At 35.7% G+C, this 24,321-nt stretch overlaps 1 protein-coding gene and 1 non-coding gene across 16 annotated transcripts in view; one reads left to right on the forward strand and one right to left on the reverse strand.

The window, feature by feature from the left end:
* PKP4 (plakophilin 4) overlaps positions 1-24,321 on the forward strand; it is a 222,404-nt gene that overhangs the window by 95,633 nt on the left and 102,450 nt on the right. For 2 of the 15 annotated variants that reach the window (XM_015596615.2, XM_025039481.1), the window contains exon 2: positions 9,212-9,290. The exons of 12 other annotated variants lie outside the window; for them this stretch is intronic. The gene's annotated coding sequence lies outside the window, so the exon portion shown is untranslated. Of the gene's footprint in view, positions 1-9,211; positions 9,291-24,321 lie in introns of those variants that run through there. One more of the 15 variants, XM_025039486.1, reaches the window with a different exon arrangement.
* On the reverse strand, positions 15,037-15,156 carry LOC112470654. The gene has a single exon (XR_003043036.1). It is a non-coding gene; the product is annotated as a 5S ribosomal RNA (ribosomal RNA).

Consider the following 24,321-nt stretch of genomic DNA (forward strand, 5'->3'; position numbering starts at 1 on the left):
ATAGCCCAGTAATTAATCTTTCATGTTGACCAGTTTGGAAAGGATCGTTAATATTCCAGTGCCCATATTTTGCATTTATTAATGAAATTTAAAATTAAAAAGTTTTCTTGCTTTAATTACAATGATTTTAATGAAGATATAGTAGCATACTTCAGTAAAATTTTAAAAATATATTAATATATAGAAACAAAATATCCAGGTCAGGAAAAATATTTATGATTATGCCTAATATATATGGCTGTGGTTTTAAAAACGATTCTAAAATCAGTCAACCTAATGTAAATGGCATTTTACCTCAGAGCAATGTAGCTAATGGTCACAGCATCGTAGAGAAAACACCAAGAGGGTCTGGTGCACCAGGCGGATCAAAACCTCACTCTTCTGAGGCTCCTTCTGTGGCTCTGCTCCAAAGGTACATTTATAGATCTCTCAGGGGGGAAAAATTATTCTGCTGCCAAGGAGAAGTTAAATTGGACAATCTATTAATGTGGAGAAATGTTGCCTAAAAGGTAGAAGTATATTTATAATGCACATCAAAGTGGATTTATGAGTGAATATATAGCAATATTGCCAGAATTAGAAGAAAGGCACCTGTAGGTTAAAATGTCACAACTTAAGAAAATATGGAGATGTGTGTTAATGTTTTAAGGCATGTTTATTTACATATAATTTACACACAATAAAATGTACCCTTTCAGTCAATGGTTCTGTGAGTTTTGACAGATGAATACATTCATGTAACCACAATCAAGATATAGAACATTTCCATCACCCCAGGAAATGTTCTGTAAAAGATTTTTCAAAAGTTGTGAGTCTTTGGACACTGTGACACAACAAACAATTTGCCACTGTGGCTGTAACTCCCTAATGGGGTGATTTTCAGTCCTCTTTGGCTATACTGTTGGCAAGGGTCGCAGCTTGGGATCTTTTCAATATAAGACCTTTCTAGTTTGACAGATTCATGAACTCTGCTTCTCGGGCTCAATGGAGAATTCCTAGCACTCTGTGTTCCAGTGAAAAATAATTGTTCGAAACTACTCTTATCACTAAAGTTCTCTAGCTGCGGATTTTAAAGTTTATGCAGGACTGGGCATTTATATTTTAAGTGTTTAACATTATTGTTGCTTTGTTAGTTTAGGTTTACAAAATGAGTACTTTAAGAGAAAGTCTATAAACTTCTGGAAAACAAATGGGAGGCCCTGCCTGGGAATTCACAGTCTAGGCAACCTGGCCTTTTAAAGATGTGAATAACAGAAAAAGGATTAGCTTTGCTGCTTATTTATCAAAAATACAACCATATATTCAAAGCGACTTGCAGGAATCATTGTTTTTTAGAATAACATTTTACAAATATAGTTATTTAGTGGCCATTATTTATCCTTTTCACTATTAAGTATTATGATCATTCTCTAACATAACTCTGGTTTGCCTGGTAGGCTTAAATGGAAAAGAACAGTTTCCTTTCTTAGCGTTAAAATTCCCATCAGGCCTGTGGTCTTTGGGTTAACTTTACCGAAGCAGTGAAAGCTATTAACAAAGACACAGTTTTTATTTGGCCATTACAGCTGCTCTACATAAGAACCCCAAACTGTTTGCTTCTAGATTAGAGAAAGGCATTAATTTGTTTAGCACTACCAGTGCTTCTCTAAATGTTCTCTTCTTTCCTGTAGCAGCAAATGAAAACGGGGGAGCCAATTTCTTGGCTGCGAAGCCACTCCCAGGGAAATTAATCAGACTGGAGGGGACTTAGCTACCTGCTGCTCCGCTAAAACCATCTCACCAGTATTCTCCCATCTGTGGCCCTTTTGCATCCCAAAGAGCGAGAGTGTACACTGAATATAAGTAAATTTTAAGAGAGATGTCAGCCACTTATTCACCTTAGCTCCTGAGTCAAGCAGATATTTTCCTAAAGAGTAGTTTTCCAAAATAAAAGCATATCCATTCCTAAAATCTTCACTTTCTGCAAAAAATTTTTTAAAAACTCTTTGCAACTGTTTATATTTGCTAATTTCCCATTGCTTATTCTACTTAGCTATACTATCGATCTGATTTTTAAATCGTTTGCAAAGCTAATTACATTTACTGTAATTAATACATAAATGGAAACACCAGAATAAGTATTTCACATTAACGTAATAACTTAAGAAAATAATTTTGAAAGAGCAAAATTCTGTTAACGCTTTTTTATAGACGTGATAGACTTGTAGTAAATTAATATGCTATACCTCTATACTGTGATTGTGGTGGGCAAAATAATGCTCCCCTCTCCAAGAATATGAGGTCCTAATATCTGGAGCTTACAAATGTTACTTTATTTGGAAAAGAGATCTTTATGGATATAATTAAATTAAGGTCCTTGAGAGGGAGAGATTATTCTGGATTATCCAGGTCAGCTCTAAATGGTCTTCATAAATGTCTATATAAGAAAGAGGCAGATTGAGATTTGACACATGTACGGAAGGGAAGGCAATGTGAAGGTGGAAACAGAAATTGCAGTTACATAGCCACAAGCCAAGGTATACCAGCAACCACCAGAAGCTTTCAGAGGCAGAGAACAAATTCTTTCCTTCAACCCCTAGAATGAGAATATCTCAAATTACAACCTTGATTTTAGCCAAGTGAAGCTAATTTCAAATTTTTGGCCTCAGGAACTGTGAGAGCATAAATTTATATTGTTCTTATCCACCAGATTTGTGGTAATTTGCTATAGCAGGCATAGAACACTAATACAGGTTTTGATACCAAGAGGTGGGAATGTCACTATAATAATGTGGAAGTGGTTTTGGAAATGGTTAATGGTTAGAGGCCAGAAGAATTTTGAAGCACAAAGTAGAAATGGCCTAGACTGCTTTAAATAGACTTTTGGAAGAAACAGGGACATTAAAGTTGCTTCCAGTGAGAGCTCTGAAGGAAATGAAGAATATGTAATTGGAAACTAGAGGAAAAGTGATCCTTGTTGTGTAGTGGGAGAAAACTTAGCCTAATTATCTCCCACAGTTGTGTAGAAAGCATGTAAGCAATGAACTAGGATATTTCGCTGAAGAGATTTCTAAGCAAAATGCTGAAAGGGCACCCTGGTTTCCTGCAGATTGCCAGAGGAAACACATATATTGAGGCAGGAACTCTAATGCTAACATGAACCACAACTTGATGATTTGGAAGATTCCCAGCCTATCCAGATTACCACAGACACTAAAATTAGGAAATTCATTGTTAGGAAAGTGTACTCTGGAGAGAGCCCCAAAGGTGTAACTGGACAACCTTTAGTGCTGGAAGGATTAGGTATGTGATTCATGGATCTCCTCAACCATCTCAGCAGAAAACAGTATTGGAGATGGGATTATCCGTGAAATATCTGTGGAGGACCCTCTTGTTTAATGGCATGAATGCAAGGAGACCCACAAGGTTTTTGAAAATATTACATCAGCAGAAACAATGCCAGCTTGACTGGAAGGGCAGAGCAGGATGGAATGTGAGAAAGCAGTTGGGCTTCCAAAATTCTGTAGGCAAAAATCAGGCTTATGAAACTACTCAGGTGCAATTATGTACTAATCTTCAAGAAAAAGGAAAAATGACTCCAAAGATAGAGTCTCAAGCCACAGGGTATTATTTCCAGGCCTTGCCCTACCTTGCCCTACTGGATTTTGAAATGAGTTGGGCCGAGTGACTGACTCCCTTGCCTTCCATTTTCTCCCTTTTGTAATGGGGATGCCACAACTGTTATCCTCTGTCTGCCTTACCATCTTATTTTGGAAGCAGATAACTTGCCTTCTGGTTTCAAAGATCAACAGATGGAGAGAAATTTTACCCCAGGATGGGTCATACCCAGAGTCTCATCCATACCTGATTTAGATGTTTAGATGATGAGATTTGGAACTCTTGAGCTGATGAAATCCACATGAGATTTGGTTCTTCTAATTGATGCTATAACAGGTTGAGACTTTGGGGGATGTTGGGATGGGGTGCATGTATTCTGCACGTGAGATAGACGATGAATCTTTGGAGCCAAAGTATGGACTAAGATAGGCATGGTAATGGTGGCCATACATCCCTGTCTCCCCCTCCTCCCCGCCCCCCGCCAATCTACCCCAAGACATCAGGTCCTTATCTTTGGAAACTATAAATGTCACCTTATTTGGAAAAAGGGTCTTTGCAGATGTGATTAAAGATCTTGAGATGGAGAAACTATCCTGGATTATCCAAGTGAAACCTAAATGCCATCACAGTTGTCTTTATAAGAGAAGCAGAGGGAGATTTGACATGCGCAAGAGAAGGCAAATGAAGGTGGAAGCAGAAATTGGAGTGATGAGGCCACAAAGGAATGCTAACAGCAACCAGAAACTAAGCAGCAAGGAAGGATTCTCCCCTGGAGACTCCAGAAGGAGTGTGGACTTGTGGACACCTTAATTTTGACCCAGTGAAATTTATTTTGAAATTCTAGTTTTTAGAACTGGGAAGTAATAAAGTTTTGTTGTTTTAAGCCACCAAATTTATGATAGTTTGTTACAGTAGACATAAGAAACTAATAAAATGACCCCTTTGCAGGTAGCCTTTATTAAATGTTTGTGTTATTTTCCATTTGTTTGATTTATCCCAGGTTATTGCTAGGAATCATCAAATATTTTGAGGAAATACTAGATTCTGTTTTTAGGTATTTTTCTCTTTTGTCAAAAGACAATTTAGTAATTTCTCTGCTTCATTGATTTAAAAAATTTGATACCTGGTTTTGACATATATTTCCTTATCTGACAATCTTTATTCATTTTTCAAGGAATTCACTGCCTATTCTTCCTCTTTTGTGTAGAAATAATTTTTAACAGTATTAACCTTGGTTTATATTTACCTTATGAGGACTTTAGATGTATATAGTAAAAGAACTTTAAAAGACATTGAAATTATCTTAGCTGTCTTAATCAGAGGTAGACTTCAATTAAGATTTAAAATTATTGTAATTAAAGGGCAGTATACTTTCAATTTAAAAATATACTGATTAATATATTCATTCTTTCAACATACACTTAGTAGAAGACTAGAAAGAGCACAGTAAAGAAGAAAAAATTTAAATGCATGGTCCTTGCCTTCATGGAGCTTATAGTGCTTGTGACTCAGATTCAGCTATTCTAATCATTAGAATTTAGCTCATTATCTGATTTAATGATGGTTTCTTTCCTAGCTCTCTTTTCATAGTTTTTGACTATGTTAGGCTTATAATCTGATGGGGGAAGGCACACATTAAACAAGTAACACCCCCCCCACAAAAGTGTATTATATATGTGAATTGATTTTGAGAAGTCTGTTAAAGGCGAAGAGTGGACATTGTAGGTGAATGTTACTTTAAATAGATTTTCAGGTAAGGCCTTTTTAAAGAGGTGACATTGAAGCTAAAACATGAAGAATGAATATTCTTTTCCTCACTTTTCTCATTGCTGACTTTATTCTGAGGTAGGAAAGTTCTTTAAAGTAAAAGATCTATGAGCTTCTATCCTCAAAATATGTCCAGATTGGCCAACTATTCCATTGGCCAACCATTCCATGATCCATACTCTGCCCTCATCCACTTTTAGTCTAGATTCACAGAAACCTCCTAATTTCTCTTTCTACTTCTACCCTTTCCTGTCTACATTTTAGTCTCAAGAGGGATGCTTTTAAAGGGGAAATCAAATTTGGGCGTGCTTCAGCCCGAATCTTCCAATGATTTTTCATTCTCAGAGTAGAAGCCAGTGTCCTTCCTTATAAGGGCCCCCGAAGACCTCTGTGATCAGTCCCTCGATTTCTCTCTGTCCCTGGTCTTTCTTCTCTCCCTCACTCACTGCTCCTGCTACACGGGTCTCCTCAGTGAACCTGCCAGGTGCATTTCATGGCCTTTGCACGTGCCCTTCCCTCTGCCTGGAAAGCCCTTCTAATTCTGCCTGCCTTGATTTCCCACTTCCTTCTAGTTATGATGCATTTGGTAATCTCTGCAGGATATTATCTGGGTACTTACTTACTGTATTCATATAATATCCTGCAGAGATTACCAAATGCATCAAGTACCCAAACTTGGAGACAGAAAGGAGTTGCTGGTGGGAGAGCCATATAGGAATATTAAGAGTAGGGTTGTTTGTTTGTTTGTTTGTTTGTTGGCTCTAAAGTCCAGTAATCTGCAGATATCACCTGATCACACTGTGGATCAGGGTTCCCCTAACTGTGCCAGGTTGTGACTACCTGCACACTGAGTGTAAGATCTGTCCCAGCAAGGGACATAGGACTGCCAGCTCACCTTTTGAGGCCTAAAACCATCTAGAACACAGAGTACTCACATACCTGCACCTGAAGGTCAACAGGATGGCTGTACTCAGCCGTATACATTCCTGCCCCCCGATAATCCATAAGTTTTTGCCCTACTTTTAGAGACTCTAAGGACTCAATCTCTCATACTTCATATTGTCCTTATCACCAGAAGTCCATGCTTGTCTGGTTTTCCTGTTAGCTGGCAATCTCCTATCCTACCCTTCAGTTTGTCCTCTTGTCCTGTCTAACTCCCATCCTCCTATGCTCCCTCCCAAACTCTTCTCCATGTCCTCTGGAACTCTTGCTCTGTGGTCAGCCACTAACCCCACATCCTCATCTCCCTCATATCTCTCCTTCCCCACTTCCTAATAGCAGCCTGGCTGTCCCCTGAGGAGACTTCACATCCCCTGAAGCTCACTCCAAAGGCATCTGGTTATTCTCTTAACCTCTGGGTTTCTAGAACTTAGGAAATAAGGCCATTATTCTCCTTGCTCCCCAGTAATTTATACGCGTGCACCCTGCACACGTTCCTGCTCTGAGACTTTCATGCCTGGCTGTACCATCCTCTCTCATTGCTGTTGTTCACCAGCCTTCTTGTGCACCCTGCACACGTTCCTGCTCTGAGACTTTCGTGCCTGAGACTTTCATGCCATCCTCTCTCATTGCTGTTGTTCACCAGCCTTCTTGTTACTCAGTCTTATTCACTGAAGGCTAGACTCCCAGTTCATGGCCAATTCTCCAGGTCACCTCTGCCATGAGTCTGTAGGTGACTTCAGTATCCACCTCAACAGCCCATCCAGTCTCTGACAGAGCAGTCCCTTGGCATCCTCATATTGAGGGACCTTATCCTTTATATGTTGTATTCTTAGATCCAAACTCTCTGTTCTTTAGCTCATTTCCTTGATACTGATACAGAAATAATTCTTCATCTTCATTTAAAATGCCTCGTTCATTAGTCTTGTCACTTTCTCTAAACTTTGTCCAACCCTACTCTTAATATACCAAACTCACATGGTTCAAGAATAGGGAAAGTGGATCTTGCTACAGGAAAATCTGCATGCCATATTTAGAAGGTAAAGAGATGCTACGAGGCAAAAACAACCAGTGTCCACTATATAATACTGGCAACATTGTATTATGATTATTTTCTATTTGCTTGAAATAGTCCTGAATATTCTAATAGTATTAATAAATTCTAAGGAAATCGTCCCTTAAAAACCTCGTTTAATCAATTACATATAAGTACTTGCTTATTTAGTAAAGTTCAAGGAGTTTCCTAGTCTTCTAAGAAAGCCAAATATAGTTTCAGCCAAAATGGAAGAAAGGAAACAAGTGACTTATATAGATTTTAAGTGCTTACAAAGTAATTAAGGTTTGAGATCGTTCAGTCAGTTCTTTCTTCTTTGGATTCTGTCTAGTTTATTTGTAATTGAGCCAGCTGTCCTCCTGCCCAGTGGGCTTCTGGGACACCACCTTTTCTATACAGCAGGTGTATATTAAGGAAATGTAAACTAATTTTAATAAAAGAGCAAAATGTAATTAGAAAGGCAAATCTGCTACAGAAACATCATATCATGCATTACAAAACCAAATGTAAATAATTTGTATTTGATACACACCATTGGGTATCTCTAATAGCATAAATATCAAAATTGGTTATGTAAAAATAACTCATGAATGCTCCTCTGTCCTTTTTACTTGAATATTTGTGAAATACTAACTCTGTCTCCAACACCATGTATAGCCAAATATGGGGGAAATTGGTTAAATTTATTGTATTTGGACATGAAGATGAATGGTGAGAAGGCAGACTCATCTGGGTTTGCTTCGAGTTCGTTTTCTGATGTTTGTGATAGATTTTGCCCATGCCGTCTGTATCCTCACCTTGTTTTTTCCATGGTTACTTTAGCCGCTGTTTACCTAACTCTAGGTACTTTAATGCTTCTTATCAAATTCTAAGGAATGTACATCTGTATTGTCATAATCACAATGGAGGATTGAACAAATATTTATGAACCAGAATAAGGATTCAGTATTTATTTGTGATAAAGATTAATGCCTTATTTATCACGTTACTACATTGTGACATTGGCAAGTTCTGAAATAGTTTAAAGCTGTCTCTCTTGTTTTCTAAATAAAAGGGAAATGGGCTACATACAATTAAACACATCTCAGTGTGAACGTACGTGTGAAAAGTATCTTCACACAGGATAGTTTATTTTTTAAAGTTCTTTCAATACACTAATAGCATACAATTTAGTTTAACAGCTCGGTATGTTGTAATCAAGAGTGTGAATAGGCAATCAAATTCTTCTGTGAAATTCTACTCCCCAAAGAATATATGGCAAGCCTGTTGCTATGGCGCAGTCTCACCTGGGACTTGTTTAGCTTCTTTCTCAATCAAATATATTGACAATAATGAGTTTAAAAACAGAAATCCTCATAGTAAATTCAGAATGGAAGAATTCACATAAATAAATGAAGCGATGTGGTTCTTCCTTCTTTTTCTACTTTCACCTACGGGTTCTTATTTGTGATCCCAAGAGGGTTAAGATCACTGAAGGCATTACTGTCTCACTGTGGAATGAGTGGATGTCATATAAGGCACTGTTAATCAGATGGGAAACTATGGAGATAATCTCTAAAAAGCTGCAAACTAGATTCTGTCCATCCACAGCTGCTTCCTTGGAACTTTAGAAACTAACTGTGTTGGTTGTTTGAGACCATCAGGATACTATTTAGTCGTGCCATCTTATTTAGATAATGCCAAAGAAAAGCTTCTGAATCACAGTTTTTAAATTGAAGGAGATGATCACAGCAGAGTAAAGTAACAAGCCAGGCAGTGCAGCCTTTGATGGATGGCTTTGGGTTATATTGTTTTTAAGAGATGATTATCTTCCTCTTGCCTCTTTGAAATCAATTTCATTGCCACACTCTGTAGGTCATGGTGTGAGGCTGAAAGACAGTGATAAAGGGCACCAACCCTGGAGTCATTTCTGTCCCTGCTCATCATCTATCAGGTGCGTGACCTTAGACACTCATGATCAGCATCTCAAAAACAAGACTAATAATACGTCCCTCTGGGTGGTTGTAGAAATTAAGAAGTGCTTAGCACAGAGATGTCATTCATTGGGTATTGATTTTACTCATCATTTATGATATGTGTAGAAGTATTAGTACAGTATCTGGCTTATAATAAGCACCTAATAAATAATAGTTAATAATACTAGTATCAGTGTAATTCCTTAAATGAATTTGTGCTAAATACAGTCTTATTAAAAACACAGGAGGAAATGTAAGGGAATGGTTATAATTTGATGTATTCTGTCTTAAAATATTGTCATATGAATGAGAATGGAGTATTGAGCAGAAAATATCCAACCCATTCTGTGTACTGTCCTAGAGTGTAAGGCTGTTGGGACTAGAGTCATCGGCCCAGCAAACTTTGCAATGAAAATGTCATTGTCATTAAACCCAGCTCAATATGTGCCTTTCTAAAATACTTTTGTTCAAACCAACTTAGTGTGTGAGGCTGAAACAATGGTAATTTTGCCAAATCACATATTTTTGCCTACTATTTGATATTCTTGACATTCGTTACACAGTACTGTTAAAATGCTTTGTTTTCATTATAAATACATTATTTTATTTTAAAAGATAGGTGTCACAGGTATGTATTTAAAGTGATAATTTAAGCTTAGTTTCATGGACACTGAGGGATAACCATAGACTGCCATGTGGTGATCTGTAACTGTTTTGTTTACTCTGCTGATAGATTCAGAAGGTCTCCTCTGGCAAAATGTATTATCCTTTCTTTCCAAAGGAACCCAGTCTTCTCCTTCTTGCTCACATGTACATGCATGCAGGCAGTCATGGCCCCAGGCACCAAGGCTGGTGGCACCTCTGAGGCAGGTAAAGGCCAGCATACTGGCCTCTGCTTACCTGAGCCTCAGGCCTGGGCAAAAGCGCTGACTGAACCTGATAGTCTGCTGACCATTTGCACCGTGCATTCAGCTCAGAGGTAGCATTCTCTCATCACATCAACTTCCTGCCTTTAAAAGGAGAGAAGATAGTTCCAGAATTCAGTTCGATCTTTTCATATCTGCCAACTGGAGGTATGAGTTGTGGCATGAAAATTACTGGTCAGAATATCTTCAAAAGACAAGAGGAAAAAGTTGTTTTACAGTATTTTTGTAAAATAGACACAAGGAAGAAATGTCTCTTTTTAAAAAATTGAGGTGTACTTGACATACAACATTATATTAGCTTCAGATGTACAATATAATGATTCAATATATGTATATGTTGTGATGAGAAATATTGAATAAAGACTTTGGGTCATCTTAAATCAGTACCTGAATATTAAAGAACAACTTAACATATTTACCCACCATCCCTGTACTGTTCATTGGCATTAATATTTTGATATCTTCATGCTAGCTATATAAAGAAATTATGCCTTTTAATTTTGTGAGAATCTCTAAATTTGCTGAGATGACTTGTTTTGAAGTTTAATTACTAGAAAATAGACATGTGATAGTAGCAAGAAGCAAACATTTTTCTCTGTCATTTGTCATGAATGGTACTTCGGCCACTACTTTCTTCATGTGATTATATATATATAATCGAATCCTCTTTATATGAGGATTAAGAGTAGAGAACAAAATATGACAAATCAGAGCTACTGAGAACAGAATAGAATCAGAAGGTAAAAGAAATAAAATTATTAACTGAGTGGTATAATAACATTATATAATGCTAAGAGCTTAGTAAAAATGGAATCCAGGACATCTATCTGTCATGCAGTTTACTTCATGTTTTTCTCCTCTACTTAGGAATTGAAAATATATCTCTAAATTTTTGGTGAGCGAACCTCATGGGGGAGAACATGGCATATTTTTTAAATGTATATATTTTTTACTTTATAATGCCTGTCTTTAAAAATAGCTTGACAGTTTACAGAACATTTAGCATCTTGTTCATATACTCGACACCAACTTTTTTATGCTGTGGGTATTATTTCTATTTTACATATTAAACTGTGGTTTATAGATGTTAAAACAATATTATACAGCTAGTAAGTGACACAGCCTAGATTCAGATCCAGGTTGGACCCCAATCCTATGATCCGTCCATCTTTGTTCTGGTCTACCTCAAATCGTATGCTTTAAAGAGGCTTACAAGTATTTAAACTCCAGGACCTGGATGGGCAAACCCTGGCCCACAGGCCAAATCTGGCTCTCCACCTGTTTTTTTTTTTTACATCGTCAAGCTAAGAATACTTTTTACATCTTTAATGGTTTAAAAATAATCAGAAGACAACTATTTCATGACACCTGAAAATTAGATGAAATTCAAATTTCAGTATTTATAAATAAAATCAATTGGAACATAGCCACACACATTTGTTTGTGTTACCATATGTGGCGGCTCTCCCACTACCAAGGCAGAAGTGGGTGGTTGTGACAGACCTACCTTATCGTTCACAAAAACCTAAAATATTTACTCTCCTGCCCTGTATAGAAAACGTTTGCCAACACCTGCTCTGTGATATTAGAGCAAAATCTGTGGTTAGAAGTTTTTATGGGACTTGAAAGTTCATTAAAGCTCTCACACACCTTAGAGACCCAACAGCTAGTGAGCCAGATGGTGTTTGCATTGTTATACCAAGCAACCAAGAAGTGGATGCCAAACCACATGGTCTCATCAGCACCACTCAGTTTTTCATGTTCACCAACTTTCTAGGCAGCTTATTTTATTTGGCATCTTGAAATGGAGATTTATTTTTGATATTTCAGCTTGACTGTTTTAATTCAATTCCCCACTGTCTTGAGGAGAAACTCCCTGTAAAATTTAGACTACTCTGCTCTCATGGCCCCCACACAGCCTTCCTGGGTTTGATTGTGGAGCTCATGCATGCATTCTCTCATCCGTCTGTGTGTGTATGTGTGTGTATGTGTGTCTGTCTGACTGACTGTCTCTCTCTCTCTCTCTCTTTCTTCTCTGTCTCTCTCTCTTTCTCTTTCCCCTCCCCTCAGTGTCCACCCTTCTCTCTCCTCATCTCTGCCAACCACAGTACCTGGCACATAGTAGGCACTCGAAGTTTAAACAAATGAATGAATGTATAATCAAATTAGTCTTTTAAATTACAGAAGGGAAGCCATTAATACTAGTTTCATCCATGTCTGTAGGACATTTAACCTCATGAAAGTTAATAGTATTTTGACAGAAGAAGCTAATAGAGAAGAAAATAGAAATGTGTATTTCAATATAGATTTTATTGGAGAATTTGGCTTAAATATGATATAGCATTTTGGGGTTTTTAAAAATACATAGAAGCAACTCAAATATCTATTGATGAATGGATGTATAAACAAAATGTGGTATATACATGCAAAGAACATTTTTCAGTCTTAAAAAGGAAGGAAATTCTGACACATGCTACAACATAGATGAACCTTGAGGTCATTACCCTAAAGTCACAAAAAGAGAAATATTACATGATTCCCTTCATATGAGGTACCTAGAATAGTCAAATTCACAGATACAGAAAATAAAATGGTGGTTGCTAGGGGCTGGGTGAAGGGAGAAATCAGGAGTTATTATTTAATGTTTATGGCATTTCGATTTGGGAAGATAAAAGAGTTCCAGGGATAGATGGTGGCGATGGTTGCACAACAGTGTGAATGTACCTAATGTCACTGAACTGTACACTTAAAAATTGTTAAAGTGATGAATTTTATGTTATGTATATTTGGCCACAATAAAAATATGTATGTAAATATACATATAATCAGCTATTACCTTAAAAAATCATTTCTACTTTGAATACCTAATTAAAATTATACAGTACAAAAAATAACTACCCTTTCAGACTATAAATATTATTAGTTTATCAAATGAAAAGTTTACCGTTTGATAGTACCTAAGTAATTTGGCCTGACGTTATTTATAGTTTAAAGTTAAGTGTAGGGTCGTCTTCCATGTTTTACTTAGAAAAAAATATGTTGATATATAGAGTTTGTAAGAAAGGTTATGTAGATTTAATTTTATAGTTACATTGAGCATAAGATGGTCTTTTCTTTCTTACTCGCTAGCAGCTTATAGAAATTAATTAAAACTATAGAGCAAGCTAAGAAGCACCATTCTAAAGATATCAGTTCTTTATTAAAGAGTCCTGCAGTTGCAAGAAAAATATGCAGTGCAGTGGGATCCATTAAATCAGTCAGTTCATTATATGATATATATTTTCAAATAGGATATTTATTATTGTGCTCATGTATTTCATGACCTTCATAAAAACATTCTTAAAACAGTCTCTTCTTTAATAAGTCAGAATTTAACTAATAGTAAAAATTAGGGTCTTAGTGTGGTTTTATAAGAGTAAACTATTTTATTTACAAATACCCAAGGTAAAATAAATATTTACCTTAAAAAATTTAAAATAGAAAGTAAGGCACCCTACAAATGCCTAGTCCTTCTTTCCAATTGTTAAAACTTTCTCCAAAATTAAGTTTCCCAAGTATATGTCAAGAGAACAATTTTCTATATAATTCATCATATATGTCTTTTTACACACACACACACATACACACACACACCCAGCTAAACTTTATTTTCTTGAGTAATGTTTCTTGGATATTATTCAATATCAGTACATGTGGATTTACTTCAGTCCTTTCTAGCAATTACATGGAGTCCCATTTTATAGATGTGTAAATATATTTAACCAGTTCCTCATTAATGCATGTCAGATTGTTTCCAATTGTATCTGATAGATTGGTTTTGTGTACTTTTCCAACTATATCCAAAATGTCAGCATTAGAACTGATGGGCTCATGGGTAGGTACATATTTAATTTTTTTAGATATAGTTAAATTACTCTTCCAAGAGTTTACACCAATTTTTATTCCCACAGTATCTTTTCTCCACACCCTTACCAATGCTGTGTACTTTTGAATCTGGTAAATGTTGTTACTTACTGTTAGAGTAGGTCTCTACAGGCCATTAAAAAGTTATTGAATCCCTTTATTTATTTATTTACCTTTTGGAAGATCTAATTGATTTTATTAGGCGATTCATGAAATGGGCAGCACCCCATCTAGTAACTAGAAAGGCACTCCCTTGAGTACTTTAATAGCTTCAAAAAAGCAAAAATGTCAGTTCTCTTCATCAGAAAACCATTTTCTAGGAATGCGCTGTTTCTTAAGCAAGATCTGTCCTGGTGGTATTTAAACAATACTTTACTTTTTTAACCCTTTTATTTTTCTTCTTAATTTTCAGAATTTACAAACTATATTTACAAACTATGTGCTTATTTATAGAAGGTGAAACAATATAAAGAGATAATATAAAAATATAGGTAATTTCTCTATCCCACCCTCCTGAGGTAACCAATCTCAGTGATCTGCTGCTGAGTTCCTACCAGTTTTCTCTATGCTCAAGCAAACCTATATAGAGTTGGGGTTTTTTTAATTTTGTTATTTTTTGTGTTTACCCAGCTCTTCAGCTGGCTTTTTCACGTAATTATATATAATATTCTTCTGAGGCAAGGTCCAGTTCATTCTTTTTAATAACTACATAGTAGTTATTACATGTAGTGTGGAGATTCCATAATTTGTTAAAATATTGCCATGTAGATAGATATTCAAATTGTTTATAATGCTGCGATTAATATTTTACATATACTTTTATTTCTGTAGATATCCAAAAGTGGAATTGCAAGGTTATGAGGAATATGTATTTTTTTAAATTGTTTTTTTAAAATGCCTACAACACCTGGTATTCCTAGGAGGTCTCCCATCCAAAGTACTAACCAGGCCCAACCTTGCTTAGCTTCCAAGATCTGACGAGATCGGGCACATTCAAGGTGGCATGGTTGTAGACGGAATATGTATTTTTAATTTTAGTAGATGTTACCAGATTGTTTTCCCAAAGGGTTATAGTAAAGCACACTCACATGAACAGTATGTGGCCTTTTTCTGCCTCCTCCCCAGCCTTGGATGATACCACTTTAAAAATGTTTGCCAATAAGAGGAAAAGTGATATCTCATGAAATTGAGCAATATTTTTCCTGATATTTTGATTAGTGTTTACATTTTATCTTAGATGACCCTGCTTGTTTATACCATTTGTCTATTTTTTACTATGTTTTTGTAAAGTTTGTTTATATGAGATTTTAAATGCATTATGTATTAGGTGTTACAAATATTTAATTTTCTCTTTTTTTGTCATTTAACTTAATTTGCATCATCTTTGGCATATGACATTTTGTTTTTATGTAGATAGGTTTGCCCCTCTTATCCCTTAGAATTCTGGGGTTTCTCGTCTTATTTAAGGAAGTCTCTATCCTAGAGTTAAAAAAATACTCTCCTAGGTCATCTTTTTATATATTTGAGTATTTTCTCTACATTTATTATAGAACTTGTGTGTGTGTGTGTGTGTGTGTGTGTGTGTGTGCATATATGCATGTGTTCGTATGGTTTGAGGTAGTAATCTAGCTTTGTTTTCTCTAATTATGCCAGCAGTACTTTTCCCATTGAATGAAATTCTACCTTTGTCATAATTAGTAAGTTCTCATGTATACTAGCATCTGGCTCTTTAATTCTTATTACATTCCAGGGCTTTATTTGATTTGGGAAGAGAGTTCCGAAGCAGTAAAGTCGATTACAGTTCTAAATATAACCTTCAGGAATAGAAAATGAGACAAGCTTAATATTTTCAGCTTCCTATAATGGAAAGAGCAAGAATTTAGAATTCCATTCCCTGCTCTTCTGTTACTAATTAATTATGTAACCTTGAGCAAGTCATTCATTTTGCCTCTCCCACCCTGTGATAGCTCAACTCAATAGCGGCCTATACTTTTGTAAGAATTAGAGAAAAAATATAGAGAATGCCTGACCTACAGTTGGCATTCTTTCAGTGGTACATAGTATTATTATTAGTATTAAGACTTAATAAAAAATAAGAAAGACATTTGATATCAAATTATACCTGTTCCAAAAATAAGCAGATATATTTCTTCATGACTATATTATATGCAAGAAAAAGAAGAATTCCAAATGCGGTAGTTTAAAAGATTCTTTCAGGTAAATTATCCTGAACAATTAGAAGAGGATTATTCAAATCTGGCTCTTCTTTTTCCTAAGAACTCTTTACTTGTTTTATGCTGAGAGTTAAATAGACTTAGCACAAGTAAAAAGCAATGTTATTTTAACTTGTCTTTTTTAGGGGGTAAATAGGGAAAATACAGCTATTACATAAGGGTAACAGAGGGTAAATTACTTTTGCATTTATATACAACTAACCAACAGAAGGAGCTGGATATTAGGGGAGAAAGCAGAAGAGTCAGAGAAAAACAGAGGAACATTATATATAGAAACATTTGTGGGCCTGAACACTGGGTGGGCATGAGTCTGGATGCAGACATTTTGAGGTTGGACTCAGCCTGTAGCTAGACATGCTCCAGTTCTGTCCTAAGGCTTTCATGTTCCTCGTGGGTTAGATATGACCTTTGGTTATCAATAATACATTGGTTTTTCTTACCCTTATTTCTCAGGAATCTCAGGGCAGTTACTGGAGATTTTAGAAGGAGCGATAATGTTAGTGAAGCCATACAGATAAAATGCAAAACTGTTAAGAAGACAAAGCAACTGAAAACTTATACCTCTTAAGCCAGGTAACAAGCTTTCACAGCGAACCAACTTATAGATGTATTTTCTAATTCCAGTAATATCACCCTCTACACCACCATGCACTTTAGCCGTAAAATATCTGCACAGCAGAAAGAACAACTCTAGAAGTAATTTTAAAAGTATAATCATAAGAAAATATCTACCTGCGTTAGTTGGTGTTTGTTTTCTTTCCCCATTACATTTCATTAATTCACTAACCAAACCTTAAATTAATCATTTTAAAATTAGCCTCTTATTCCCTAGTGTTATTAGAACTAATGAAGAAAAAGATTAAATTTAGCCTTGTTTTTGTTTCTCATATAATTTTTATATTTTTTTGCTGTGTTTGCAATAACTAGTCCACATAGAGAGTGTGGGAGGTTGGTCATTTATCCTTCTCAGTTTTCCATTTCAGGAACTAATGATTTATATGCATTATTATCATCTACTGTACAGTCAATTAACTCCTAAATAAGCATCTAACATGAGGTGATATACATCATTGGTCTTACTAATTTTGAAATATTTATGTACTAGAAAACCAGATAAACTGTTAGTGTTAAGTCATGATTTTTTTAAATAATTTCTTAATGAATTTTAAAATAATGGTAATCGAGTATTTTCAAGAAAAGCTAATTGTGTTTTTGATATTAATTCTACCAAGTGGACTACCTTGCCGGAAAATGACAGAGGTAATTGTCATTGACAACTATAACTGACACTGTCTCTAAGCATCCATTTTTCATGTGGTAAATCTTTCCCTCAATTTTTTGACTACTAGGACTTCTTTAAATACAAGGAATTCTTAAACATAAATTAGTAAAACCTCAACTAAAAGAAGACTTAACTAGAATTATTTATATTTACATATACACATTCATACACACAAACACATTCTACTTTTTAGGATAAGAGGTAGATGAAAATAAAAGAAGGTATTGCTAGTTAAAGAATATAAAATGTCAGTGGATTGGTTGACAGGTTTTTTAAAATGCCACACCAAGGCTGGGAAACTCCTGATTTTCTGGTAGGCTGGATTTGATGCCTAAGAGATCAGGGAATTCAGCAGGTGGGAATAGGTATAAGCAATTATGGTCATGGAGCAATGTCATGGGGTCAGTCATATTAACAGCAATAAGTCACATGCCACTGAAATTATGCATACATTATTTATTTTATTTTATTTTATTTTAATTTTTGGAAAGAAAAAACCTATTTGCTCATGTCACCGTGAAAAATACGAAATTCCTGGTAGAGCTAATTTGTTAAAAGGGCAGTCAACAAAAATTTTGGATAACTCAGGATCTAATCCTAGCTCTGCCTCAACATCTTTCTATGACTTTAAATAAAAGTAGAACATTCTCTTGTGTAATTTTTTTTTCTAATTTTCCTTACCTACATTGTAAGGATATGACTATTACATTCTAAAGGCTTTAAGAGCCTCAAAAAGGATCAACCATAAAATATTGTGCCTATTTTTATATAAAAATATTCATGAATCACTAAATCTAAAAATCTATGCAATAAACTATAACATACTAAATAAAATGTACTGTATAAATTTACCCTGAATGAATTAACAGGGTTTTCTTCTTTTGGTTTTGGTTTTTTGATTTGAGTTAGAAGGATACTAAGGTGAATAAAATACAGATTTTACTGTTCTTTAAGAAGAATCCAAATTAGTAAATTGACCACATGTAATACGCCAAACACTTTGCTCAAGGCCTGGATAAAGGACTGTAGGCACTCACGGGAGGGTGGTATTTCGGGTGGATGGAACAATATGAGAAAAAGCTTTTAGTGCAATGTATAGGAAACCGTAAATAGTTCAGTCTAGGTATGTGAAAAAGAATGACAGGAGACCAAAGAAAGGTTTTTCGGGGGTTGGAGAGAGGCAGACCGCCATGGGTCTTAAAATAGTTGGCTTTTTATAAGTTCTTATTATGAAGTAAGAAGAGCCTGATGCATAGTGTTTAACATCATGGGGTTAGGAGTCAGACTGATATGATTTCAAAATCCTGGCCTTGAATGACTGTAGGCAATCACACCTCTGTGGAATGAGGGTAACCCTGACCATCGTGCAGGCTGACTGCAGAGTTAATGAAGTAATGCATATAAAGTACTTAGCAGGGCCCCTGGAGCCCAGTAAACTTCAATAAAGGGTAGAGAGTATTGATGAGTAATATTGTCCTTTCAGTTTATCTGGAAGAAATGTGAAATGCAGAGGCAAGGCCCCCCACCATGATGATAGAAGAAGACTTAGGATTTATTGCAGGAGTCTGAAGATAATGTGAGAATCAATTAGAGTAGTATGGAAAGGAAAGAAATGGATTCCAACCAGTGTTAGCGAGGTGGAGTGACAGAATTTGGGAAACTGTTTAATGTTTGAGGTATGGGAAGGAAAGAGAATAAGAGAAAGGAAGGAAATGGTGAAAAGATGGAAATAATTTGCAGTTTGAGCCTGAGTCAAAGAAGAATGATGGTTCCATTAGGACAGTGGTTCTGGAACTTCTGTGTGCGTGAGACTCTCCTGGAGGACTTGTTCAAGCACAGGTGGCAGGACCACACCCCTCTGATTCAGAGAAATTTCCAGCCGAGCTGCTGATTCAGGGCCCACACTTTGAGATCCACTGCAGTGGAGAAAAAGAACACAGGAGAGTGTAGCTCGGTAGTGGCCATGACTAGTCCTTCAGGTAGAGTTACTTAGCCTACAATCATTGAAAACAGAGTTTGAATCTAATTAGAGATAATGAATTTGAATATCACTAATGTGTGTGAACCTATGTGATAGTCAGAGCTTGCCAGGTGAGACTGAAGAGCCAGTGGCATTACGTTGCTATTGAGTAGACAATATTTCAAAAAGCCATCCATCGTACTGTAGGAAAAGCTTAGGCTTTTACCAGTTTACCTTGACATTCTCATCTGCACATGGCTATAAGCAAAAAGCTCTCCTTATGTTTTAATGTAAGCCCCTCTTTTATTTTGATTTCCTAATAAAGGAGCTTTGGTGACACAGTTACAGACAAGAGCCTGAGCTTTAGAATGCAAATATAGAGAGCATCTGGTAAGCTCTGCTCTTTTTTTCTCTGCTCCATTAAAACTAAAGGATGGATAATCAAAGCTAGAACCAGGTGTAATCCTGTGTAGTTTGGCAGTAAGATAAAACAATAAAGATCGTAAAATTGTTCTTCTCCTATTAGAGTGTTAGCTAGTGTAACAAAAAATCAAATTGTTAGTTGTGTCTTGTATTTTTCTTTTATCTTAGACAAAATCTAAATGTAAGAAGCAATGGACATAGCATAGGCAACTAATCCAGAGAAGGCGTCCTCACGTGCACCAAGTGGTATAATGTCAGCAGTTTCCATTTGAAGGTTAATCCTTGTGGTGCCCTGTCCTCTGTAATTATTCAGTAGGGACGAAAGCTATTCGAATTTTGTTTTTCAAAACATCAAAAATATTTTAAATGTAGAATACTGTATAATACTACTTACTTCAGCTATCAGTAAATATTTTAAATGAGCTTGACTTTCCAGTATTGCCTATGTTGTATTCTATAAGACAATATTGTTTCTTGAGATGTTCATAGTTGTTCCTTGGAAAAGAAAAAGTGTGCTTAGTTTAAGTAAAGAATTGCTAGGTTAAACAAACTTAAGATAATTTCCTACTGGTAGACTTATCAGAACTTCTAATATGCTAGTGAAAGTTCAATATTTGGAATCTTCTGGGCAGTATTTCCCAAACCTACTTGACCCAGAACCTCTTTATGACAGGACACTGGTGTCCTCAGAAAAGAGTTTGAGAAAGGAATGTTAGTTGTTTAAGTCTTTTTTATTTTGAATTTCCTTTTAACAAAGGGAATAGCCAGTACAAAGGATAGACATCATATGCCTAGCATTTTTAGAATTATGTATGACTTAGAGACTACCAAATCTACTAATAACAATTTGTTAATTATTTTTTTAAAAACTGCAAAGTCAGGACATTTGATCATCTATCTACCTGATTATCTTAAGGCTGAGTTCAAGGACTCTTTAAAAATATGGCTGCTTTGATTTTGGTACCAGACTAGATTAGAGAGTGCTATTTTGGATGTTTTTGAGACTATATTAGCTCTTAAATACTCATTTTTAAAAATAGATCCCTAGACCGGGCTCAAGAGCCTCAAAGATGCGATTATGACCATAATCTATTCACCTTTTGAACATGGGGGAGTATGTTCAAAATGCTATAATATGTGCTGAGAACAAGGCATATCCTGCACGATGCTATATACCTTAAAAATCTATCATCATTATTCAGTAATTAAAATAAAACTCAGCATACTAAGGTATAAAAGCGAAATTTGGGGGGAATATTTTAAAGCAACAATGATCAAAATAAAAATGCTTTTTTTCTTAACTACTGATTGCATTTATCACATAATGGCCATGCCCGTTTTCTTCTTTCGGTATAACCAGTACTCAGTACTTTCCTTCTGCTGTTTGTAGGCATGGAAGAGCATGTTGATATGAAAAGATTTTTAGTACACAGATGAACATTTTAAAATATCGTGTATTTTTATTTATATTAGAAAGATTATAAAAGCATTAGAAACCATTTTTTAATGATTTTAATACCTGAGATGATACTATATCTTAAAAAGGAGTCAGTTTAAAGAAAAATATTTAGTAAAAGGCAATATAGGGCAAAGGGGAGGGAACAGAGATTTAGGAGTCCTGACATCAAGAAGATATATCTTCTGATGAGAAAAATTTGAGACTCGTTAAACTGAGAGGAAGCACTTAAGATTCAGAAGAGAGAAATCAGACCCTGGAAAAGACAGGTGGCATGGAGAGGCCAGCCTTAGACAAGAGGAGGACATTCCCTCCACTAGGTCTGGAAGAGAACTGAGTATTAGTGTGAATGCGCAGACAGATAGTTGAGGGTGTCATCACTAATAGCCTGATGTGAGTGCTTCCTACTCTTTCTTAATTATTGTCACCACAGTGGTAGTAACTATTGTAGCTACTTCTGAACGAGGGAATAAGTTAGAATAACTTGAAGTAAATAGGTGGGAGTGATACAATTGTGTATCTGTAGTTGGATGGCATCTGCCAGAAATTGGGAGTCTTCTCATTATCCTAACCAGTCTTTCCCCTGAAAGAAATGAGATATACTGAATAAAATATTTAAATTTTTCTTAAATATTAAAAAGTATTTAAATTATCTTCATAAAAGTAAAGCTTAGCTGGAAATAAAGGAAGGAACTCACAGAAACCAAAACTGAAATGAAAGTGAGAATTTTAAACTAAGTAAGCAGTAAACCCAGCTTTCACCCTAACTTAGGTGATCTTGAGCGTGCTATTTGTCAGTTACATGCTACACACCATTCGAGGGCTGCCCTAGGTAGGGATTCTCATGGAAAATCCTTGCCCAAAGCTAAAACTTTACAAAGCTACAATGTTAGCACATGGTACTGAGAAACCTGACCCACAGAAGAGGACAAGCTTGGATGCTGTCAGTAGGGAAAAAGTTCCCCCCTGAGAGTTTACACCTTTGAGATTCAAAAACCTAAATGTCCAATAAACATGTGAAAAGATGTTATCAGGGAAATACAAAATAAAACAAATGTAAGACAGCATCCTGTACCTATTAGATTATTTTTTTAAAAAAAGAATTTAAGCCCCAAAATGCAAATCAGTGTCAGTGAAAATATGGAGAAACTGGAACTCTCATACACTGCTTACTGGAATGAATATAAATTGGAACAGCTACTTTGGAAAGTAATTTGACAGTCATTATCAAGTGAAGTGAAAGATGTGCCTAGCCATAAACCCAGCAATTTCACTTCTAGGTCTCCACGCTGGAAAAGTCTGGCACATGTGCACAAAGATGGTTTATACATGGATGCTTATTTTGCAGCATACTTGTCGCACAAAACTGGAAACAGTCCAAGAATTCATCATGATGAGAACATAAAAAATACATTGTGCTATAGTCATACAATGAAATACTATTGAGTAATGAAAATAAATGAACTAGATCTTTGTGTACTGATGTTGATAAATCTCAAAATCACAATAAAAGCAGTCTGCAGAGTATACTGTGTACAGCATACCATTGATATAAATTTTATGAACATGCAAAACTACTATCTGTCATTTATGTATCTGTAAATATGGAAATAATATAAAATATTCATGTGTCTATTAAACACCAAATTCAGGTTAATGGTTTCTTCTGGGGAGGAAGGAAAAGAAAGGAATAGGTCGGAGAGAGAAAAAGAGGTTTCATTGTATCTGTAATTTATTTCTCAAAAAAACTGAAGCAAATGTAGCGAAATATTAAGATTTGCTATAGTTGAATCCAGTTCTCCAAAACTCATTGTGTTATTATCTGTACTTTTTCTGTACATTTAAAGTATCTCACAATATTAAAGTTAGTGAGAAAATTTCTATCATTGTATAAAGGAAGCTAAAAAACAATACTATCTCAGGTTGGGTTCTCATTGAGATGAAGCATAGCATGCAGAGTATTTATTACAGATCAGAATAATAGGGAAGGAGGAGAGGGGAAGGAAAAGCACTATTGGGCAGAGAAGAAGTCTGGAGACTACACAGGCCAGCCAAGCCAATGGGGAGGTCTGGAGCAAATCTGGGCCCAGCTTTTATATTCCCAATTCAATTAGTGGCTGGATGCAGCTTGTCCAGAGAATGTACACTTAGTCAAAGCAGTTCTTTACAGATGAGGTACCCTAGAGTAGCTGACAACTGGGGCAGCACATCCTTCCCTGGGCGTCCTTGGGCAGTCTATCCACCAGACAAGGCTATACGAGGTCATGAAAGTGAAGCTTTGTTTTCTTCTATTCCCATGACTCACTCTCTCAGAGACTATTTATCAGTACTTTTACATGAAAGAAATGAGGTAAAAATAAAAGCGTTCAAACAAGTGTGAACTAGCTCCATTTTTATAGCGTATTGGTAGCCTTGACTTTCGACGTTTGCTTATGGTCTCGTTTGCCAGAATTTAAGAGGAAATTGTCATATACTTAATTACTGACACAGGCTTTTAACATTATTTTCCTTGCTCTTCTCAAATGAAAAGAAATATAAAATCCCCTTATATTTCAAATGCCTAGTTTTGGATACTAGTTTAAAGATCAGCTTTCATAACCTAAGTTTAGCGAATAAAATATAAATGTTTTAAATTTATAGATGGTATCTCTGCATAATCATCTTAATGAGTGTTATTTTGGAAATCATTAGATGTGTTTTTTAATGACTGTGTAATACTTTCTTCCTCATCAGTAAGAATAAGAAGCAAGTAGAGACAGAATTGTCAGATATTTATATCCTACTCATCCATATTGGTGCCAGTTACATATGGGTGTTCAATTTAT

The sequence above is a fragment of the Pteropus alecto genome, unplaced genomic scaffold (assembly GCF_000325575.1).
Source record: "Pteropus alecto unplaced genomic scaffold, ASM32557v1 scaffold3, whole genome shotgun sequence".
In the NCBI taxonomy this organism is placed as follows: domain Eukaryota; kingdom Metazoa; phylum Chordata; class Mammalia; order Chiroptera; family Pteropodidae; genus Pteropus; species Pteropus alecto.